This window comes from Sceloporus undulatus, chromosome 1 (genome assembly GCF_019175285.1).
Source record: "Sceloporus undulatus isolate JIND9_A2432 ecotype Alabama chromosome 1, SceUnd_v1.1, whole genome shotgun sequence".
NCBI classification, from domain to species: domain Eukaryota; kingdom Metazoa; phylum Chordata; class Lepidosauria; order Squamata; family Phrynosomatidae; genus Sceloporus; species Sceloporus undulatus.
The window spans coordinates 20968766-20976681 of NC_056522.1; positions in this window are offsets into that span (position 1 = coordinate 20968766).

The following is a 7916-nucleotide window of genomic DNA, read 5'->3' on the forward strand; positions in this document are numbered from 1 at the left end:
GTTGATGGCAGGCCTCAGGCTGGGAGGCTAATGCAAAAGAGGATTAATGTCTGCTAATTGGTGATCATTATCTGCTGAGAAAGCCCCTGACTCTGAATGGTTTCCCATTTGCATTTGCTGAGTCCTTATTTTGCTATTCCTCAGGACTGGTAGCCAAATTTTGTTCACTTTATGGGTTACTTCTTTCCAGTTGAAATTATCCAGATGTTTGTGGATCTCAATGGCTTCCCTGTGCATCCTGACATGGTAGAGGTTGGCATGGTCCAGAACTTCAGTGTTTTCCAACAGTATTTTATGCCCAGGATGGTTTGTGGCATGTTCTGCTACTGCTGATTTTCCTGGCTGGCCCAGTCTGCAGTGTCTCTCATATTCCTTGATTCTTGTTTGCACACTGCATTTGCTGGTCCCTATGTAGACTTGTCTGCAGCTGCATGGTATGCTGTAAATTCCTGTGGCTGTGAGAGGGGCTCTCTGGTCCTTTTCTGGATTTCCTTATTAGAGGATTTTCTTGGCAAGATTTGTTCACAGGGGTTTGTCCTTGTTTTCCTCTGAGGCTGAGAGTGTGTCAGGAATAAATTCTTCTAGAACATGGCCACATAGCCCCAAAACCCCACAAAAAACTATGGATGCTGGCCATGAAAGTCTTCAACTTCACATAGTCAATAAAGATCATACAGTCTTCTTGAAATGTGTCAGTCCGCTTGTGGCCCATGTAAACCCTTGTTGTAGCAGACAGTTTCTCCATCAACCACATACCCCAAATTCTAGACCACCAGTTCTCCATGGAGAGGTCACCTGACTTCCAACATCTGGCTACTTCTAATCTGCCAGCATTAATAAGAAAAATGATCAGTTTCCTATGGTTCAAGTTAGAAATACTTTTAACAAATATAGAAAGCAAAAGCAAAATTGGACAGATCAGTGATACATGAAACTTGATAAAGAACTGCATCCCAGAATTTTCTCACCTTAAGACATTCGATCTGCATATGCATATAAGTGCCTTTAGATTTACAACCCCTCCAGCAATTCGGAGAGAGTGTTTTAACCATGTTAGACAGTGTGGTCCAACAGGAACCATTTTAAGTTCTGTACCTCTATCTTATGGCATCCTGGGGTTTGTAGTTTTACAAGATCTTTTGCTTGCTCTATCAAAAGAAGCCAATGCCTCTCCAAACTACACATCCCAGGATGCTGGAGGATGGAGCCATGGCAGTTAAAGGGGTGTCAAACTACATCATAGTGTAGTAGATGTGTTAATTCAAAGATATAGCTGTGTTAGTTACACAATCAGTGTGTAGAGGGATCTTTAGCACCTTTGAGACTAACTGAAAGAAAAAAGTTGGCAGCATGAGCTTTCGTAGACTTAAGTCTACGTCCTCAGATGCATTTGGTGAAGTACACTTTAGTCTACGAAAGCTCATGCGGCAAACCTCTATCTTCCACTAAGTCTCAAAGGTACTATAAGATCTCTCTATACAGTGTAGAGGTGTGTGTGTGTGTGTGTGTTGTGTGCCTTCAAGTCATTTCTGACTTATGGTGAACTTATCATGAAGTTTTCTTGGCAAGTTTCTTCAGAGTGTGTTTGACCTTGCTATCCTCTGAGGCTGAGAGAGTGTGACTTTCTCAAGGTTACCCAGTAGGTTTCATGGCTGAGCCAGAATTCAAACCCTGGTCTCCAGAGTCATAGTCCAATACTCAAACCACTATACAATGCTGGCCCTCCTTGGAGAATAAATTGCCACCAACTTCCCCGGAATCGGATCCCTTTGGCTCAAATATTCTCTACAGAGGATATCTTTAGTTTTTGGTTTAGAAGAGGAGTTCCCAGCCTAGAGGGCCTGGGGGCATTTCAGGGGGTGCCACAAAGCTACTTGTGTGAATCTGAATTCACGTCTTTTTTCTTTTTTTTCTTTTTTTGTCAATCAAGACAAAATCTAGGAATCGCCTGGATCCACAGGCAGACATTTTGACAAAAGGATGAATAAGAACCAGGAGAGAAAAAAAAAGTCATTGAATTTTCTGACCCTAAGGGTCATGGGATTTTCTTAGCATGTTTTGTTCAAAGGATGTTTGTCCTTGCCCTCCGCTGAGGCTGAGAGAATGTGACCTGCCCAAGGTCACCAAGTGTTTTTCATGTCCGAGCTGGGACTCTAACTCAGGTCTTCGGAGCCACTGTCTAACATTCATAGCAATAGCAAGAACATTTCTATACTGCTTACCGAAGCGGTTTACAGAGTGTAAGCTAATTGCCCCCAACTAGCTGGGTACTAATTTTAGTGACCTACGGAAGGATGCCAGGCTGCGTCGACCCGGAGCCCCTGGCTGGTATTGAACTCACAACCTTGTGGTTTGGGAGTGAGCAGCTGCAGCACAGTCATTTAACCACTGCGTCACCCCTCCAATTGCACAACAAAGCCTTGTCTGGATAACAATATTTGGAAAAGGGGGAAACCCACATTTAGCTGCAAAATGTGCCCAGAACTTAATTGTCCAAAGGGCTGGAGAGAGGGCTAGCAGTACATAACAGATGAGGGAAAGAAAGAGTAATATTGAGCCATCTTTTCCATAGAGATAAAGTGGTGGTTCTTTTGCTTTTCTTTCAGAGGAACTGACAAACAACAAAACTCCTGAAACCGTACATTCCAGTGAACAGTGCTGAATTAAAAACTGCAGGACCCAAGTACAGCTGAATAACTGAAGTCTCAAACACACTGCATAAATAATCCAGTTTGAGACTGCTTTAACTGTCCTGGTGCAATGCTAGAGGATCCTGGGGATTGTACTTTGTTGTGGCACCATAACTTTGACAGAGAAGGCTAAATATCTCACAGAACTTCAAATCCCATTGAGCCACGGCAGTTCCAGTGGTCTCAAATGGGATTACTTCTGCAGTGTGTTTCTGGACCTGGGTTAACAAAATGAAAGATAGGCAACACACACATTACTTCCAGGGCCAGCAAAGAGTGATCCTCTATATGTTTTGACTGTAACTCCCAGCTTTATGCTGGCTAGGGATGTTGGGACTTGTAGTCTAGCTCTAACTAAGGGGTTGCACATTACCACTGTTGCTTTAAGTGGTTAAAAAAGACATCAATTCTAAGTACAACTGACTTTTACACAGGAAGAGAGAGAGAGAGAGAGCATACGTTGAGGAGAAATTATTTGAGAGACACATGGTTTCTAGGCATTTTTTCACACTTTTGTGACCCCAGTTGCAGCCAAGGTGCTCTGTACACACTCAGGGCAGTTCACTAGACCTGTGCATGTGTGTGTTGTGTACCTCCAAATTGTTTCCAACTTATGGCAACCCTTGGCAAGTTTCCTTGGAGGAGGGTTGCCACTGTCATCTGCTGAGGCTGAGAGAGCGTAACTTGCTAAGGGTCACCCAGTGCATGGTGTATTGATTTGATCATTGGACTGTGACTCTGGAGACCAGGGTTCAAATCCTGGCTCAGCCATGAAAAACCATTGTCCTGGAGCCCTAGTGCTATTGGCTTAAAACCTCCAAGGACAAATTAAACCTTATGTTGCTCCTTTTTCATTGGGTGTGATCCCATGCTCTAACTTTCCCACAAGGGAAACCCATGGCCTTCCCGATGTTGGATTACCTTTTCTATCATCTCTTACACTGACCATGCTAGCTGTCATAGAGCTGGAAGAGACCCCCAAGGGCCATCCATTCCAACCTCATTCTGCCATGCAGGAACTCACAATCAAAGCACCTCCAACAGATGGCCAACCAGCCTCTGTATGAAAACCTCCAAAGAAGGAGACTCCACCATTTTCCAAGAGAGTATGCTCCACTGTCGAACAGCTCTTACTGTCAGGACATTTTTCTTAATGTTGAGGTGGAATCTCTTTTCCTGTAGTTAAAATCCATTGCTCTGTTTCCTAGTCTTTGGAGCAGCAGAAAATAAGCTTGCTGATAAGCTTGTGGCTGATAAGAGTTGAGTTCTAACATCTGGAAAGCCATAGGCTTCCCATCTCTCTTTTGCTAGAATCCTGTGGACATACTGGCCTTGGGCAAGTCACACCCTCTCAGCCTCGGAGGATGGTAATAGCAAACCTCTTCTGAAGAAATGTGCCAAGAAAACTGTGTGTTAGGTTCACCTTGGGGTCAACATAAGTCAAAGCAACTTGAAGGCACACACCAACAAACTGAAACGGCAGCACCATGCTCAACACTGTCCTGTATTGCGATACAACCTTTGGCCCTCCAGATATTTTGGACTTCGCAGCCCCAAACCCCTGGCCATTGTCTATACTAGCTGAGGCTTCTGGGAGCTGGAGTCATAAACTGCTTGAAGCCCATATTCTGGGGAAATCTTTAGGAAAAAGGAAAGGAGACAGAAAGAAAAGGTTGATCTTCCAAGCAGAGAATGAGGGTCCCTCTGAATTGAGGATTTCCTAAATGCCAGAGGCAACTTGGGTTTCTCTTTTTATTTCCAAATCAGTAAAACAAAGCTAGGTTAAATAGCTGAGGATGGCCCATGGATTTAGGGAGATGAATGTTAATGTGCCCTTAGGGACAAGGGGGGGGAAAAAACAAAAGAAACCGACTCTTTTATCTTTCCCCTTCCAAGAGTAGAGAATGAAATGTGTCATTTTGACTGGCAACCATGGGCCTTTACAGATCCAGGTGATTTGTAAATACAGAAAGAGTTTTCAGTGATTAATTTAAACAAAGAGGCCCTATTGAAGTAGCCAAAAAGGCTTCAGCCTATCAGATACCTCTACTCCTCCCTGGTTGAAGCAAACAGTGACATTGTGAAATCGAAGGCTTTCATGGCCGGCATCCATAGATTTGTGTGGGTTTTTTGGGTTATGTGGCCATGTTCTAGAAGAGTTTCTAACTGACGTTTTGTCAGCATCTGTGGCTGGCATCTTCAGAGAATGCATTGTCTGAAGATGCCAGCCACAGATGTTGGCGAAACGTCAGGAATACATTTTTCTAGAACATGGCCACATAGCCTGAAAAACCCACAAAAATCTATAAAAAGTGACATTCCTGCTTGCCAGCTCAGCTCAAATGTAAAATGGGAGCTTGCAAGGTTTTCAAAAGGTGTTAGACAAAGTTCAGATGAACTGAGTTTATCAACAAAGCTAATATTTTAAATAGCATCTTTATCTGTAGCTGTTTCTTTCACTGTGCCCACTAGGCAAGATGATTTGCAAGAGTTAACCTGGAGGGGGGAAAAAGATTATATGAGGAGATGATTCACCAGCAAAGCTGCTTGCCCAAACTTACCTACACAGTTTGGGGGCATGCATGGCCGATGCAGTTCTGAGACTCCATATCTCTGTCTTTCTTGAAGATATCTTCTCTAGTGTTTCTTTCACAATTTAGGGGTACATTATAGCATTTGTCACCTAATTCCTTTTAACAGGCGATCCCAGGGGTCGAATATGGATCTTTCTTTCTTCAATAACATGTGTTCCATATGAGCCCTTCTTAAGCTACTTGATGTGCACACTGCCATGGTTTTGCTCCCATGTGCCAAGGAGTGGCACCCTCTTTGTTCCCTTTGTTTACAACCATTTCTTTCCTGGATACTTCCAGCAATCCAGCAGCTAATGGTTGCAGACAGGCAGTAGTCCACAGATCATACTGAGGATGGAGCAAGCTTGTTTTCTGCTACTCCAGAGACTAGGGGAAGGAGCAATGGATTCAAATTACAGGGAAAGAGGCTCTCCCTAAACATTAGCAAGCATTTCCTGACGGTAAGATTTGTTTGACAATGGAACATGGTGCCTTGGAGAGTAGTGGTGTCTTCTCCTTTGGAGGTTTTTAAACAGAGGTTGGATGGCCATCAGTCGGGAATATTTGATCATGACTTCCAGCGTAGAATCATGAAATCGTAGAGTTGGAAGAGACCACAAGGGCCATCCAGTCCATCCCCCTGCCATGCAGGAAATCCAAATCAAAGCATTCCCGACAGATGGCCAACCAGCCTCTGTTTAAAAACCTCCAAGGAAGGAAACTCCACACACTCCATAGGAGTGTGTTCTACTGTCAAACAGCCCTTACTGTCAGGAAGTTCCTCCTAATGTTGAAGTAGAATCTCTTTTCTTGTAGCTTGCATCCATTGCTCAGGGTGCTAGTCTCTGGAGCAGCAGAAAACAAGCTTGCTCCCTCCTCAACATGACATCCCTTCAAATATTTAAACAGAGCTATCATATCACCTCTTAACCTTCTCTTCTCCAGGCTAAACATCCCCAGCTCCCTAAGGCGTTCCTCATAGGGCATGGTTTCCAGATCCTTCACCATTTTGGTCACCCTCCTTTGGACACGCTCCAGTTTCTCGACATCTTTTTTAACTGGACACACTATTCCAGGTGGGGCCTGACCAGAGCAGAACAGAGTGACACTATTACTTCCCTTGATCTAGACACTATACTTGTATTGATGCAGCCTAAAATCGCATTGGCCTTGTTAGCTGCTGCATCACACTATTGACTCATGTTCAACTTGTGGTCTACTTGGACTCCCAGATCCCTTTCACATGTAGTTTCATTCAGCCAGGTGTGCCCCATCCTATATCTGTGCATTTCGTTTTTTCACCCTAAGTGCAGTACCTTACATTTTTCTGCGTTGAATATCTTTTTTGTTAGCTTTGGCCCAGCTTTCCAGTTTATTCAGGTCATTTTGAATTTTGATCCTGTCCTCTGGGGAGTTAGCTACTCCTCCTAATGGCAGGGGGTTAGACTGGATGGCCAGCTGTGGACAAGTCTACAAAGGGACTACCAAACATTTAAACTTGCATCAAGGAACATGAGAGACACTGCAGACTGGGTCATCCAGAAAAATTAGCAGTAGCAGAACACATTATAAACTATCCTGGGCATAAAATACTATTTGAAAACACTGAAGTTCTGGACCATGCCAACAATTATCAGGTCAGAATGCACAGGGAAGCCATTGAAATCCACAAACACGTAGACAACTTCAACAGGAAAGAAACTCTGAAAGTAAACAAAGGCGCATTCCAGATGGGCCCTATCAGGCACCGTCGTTACGTGCGAGCACTTCCTGACGCACCTTGCCCCTTGCACGTAACAAGGGCTTCAAAATGGCAGCGCCCTATACAGATGGACGCCGCCATTTTGATGTGAACGGCGCCGGAAAAAGAAGCTGCTTTTTGCGGCTTCTTTTTGCTGTGCCGGGAAACCACGCGGTTTGTCTGCTGCGGTTCCCTCGTACAGCAAACAAGGGCAGCAGTCTGTAAAACACCAAAGTTTGGTGAAAAACACCAAAATCAAAACCCAGCAAGCTCAAATGAAAACCACCCAGGATGACGGGAATTCCCAGCAGACAATGGATCGTTAAGTAAATAGAACCCTGAGGCCTTGTCATTCTATAACCAAGCAACACACAGATTAACATGTAAATCACTTCCTCTCAACCAAGGGTCTCACAGTATATATATACCCCACTCACTTCCATGCTAGCATTCTCTAAAGATGCCTGCCACCAATGATGGCAAAACATCAGGAATAAACTTCCAGAACACGACCGCACAGCCCAAAAAACCCACAAGAAACTAGGGATGCCAGCCATGAAAGCCTTTGACTTCCCAATCTCTAAGCGGTTTACAATGTGTAAGCCAATTGCCCCCAATAAGCTGAGTACTCATTTTACCTATGAAAGGATGGAAGGCTGAGTTGACTTTGGAGCCCTTCAGGATTGAACTCACAATATTGTGACTGCAGTACAAACATTTAACCACTGTGCCACCAGGGCAATCCCATTATGAGGGAAAGGTAGTGCCAAGGTCTTTGAATATCACTTTGAATATCTGTATCACTGAGCTGTAGCCCCTTCCCATGCAGCAGGGGTATGGAAACATTGGGGAATTGGACAGGACTCTAGACTGCCCCCTACTCCAAGGTCCCAGATTCCTGTGTCCGGAAAG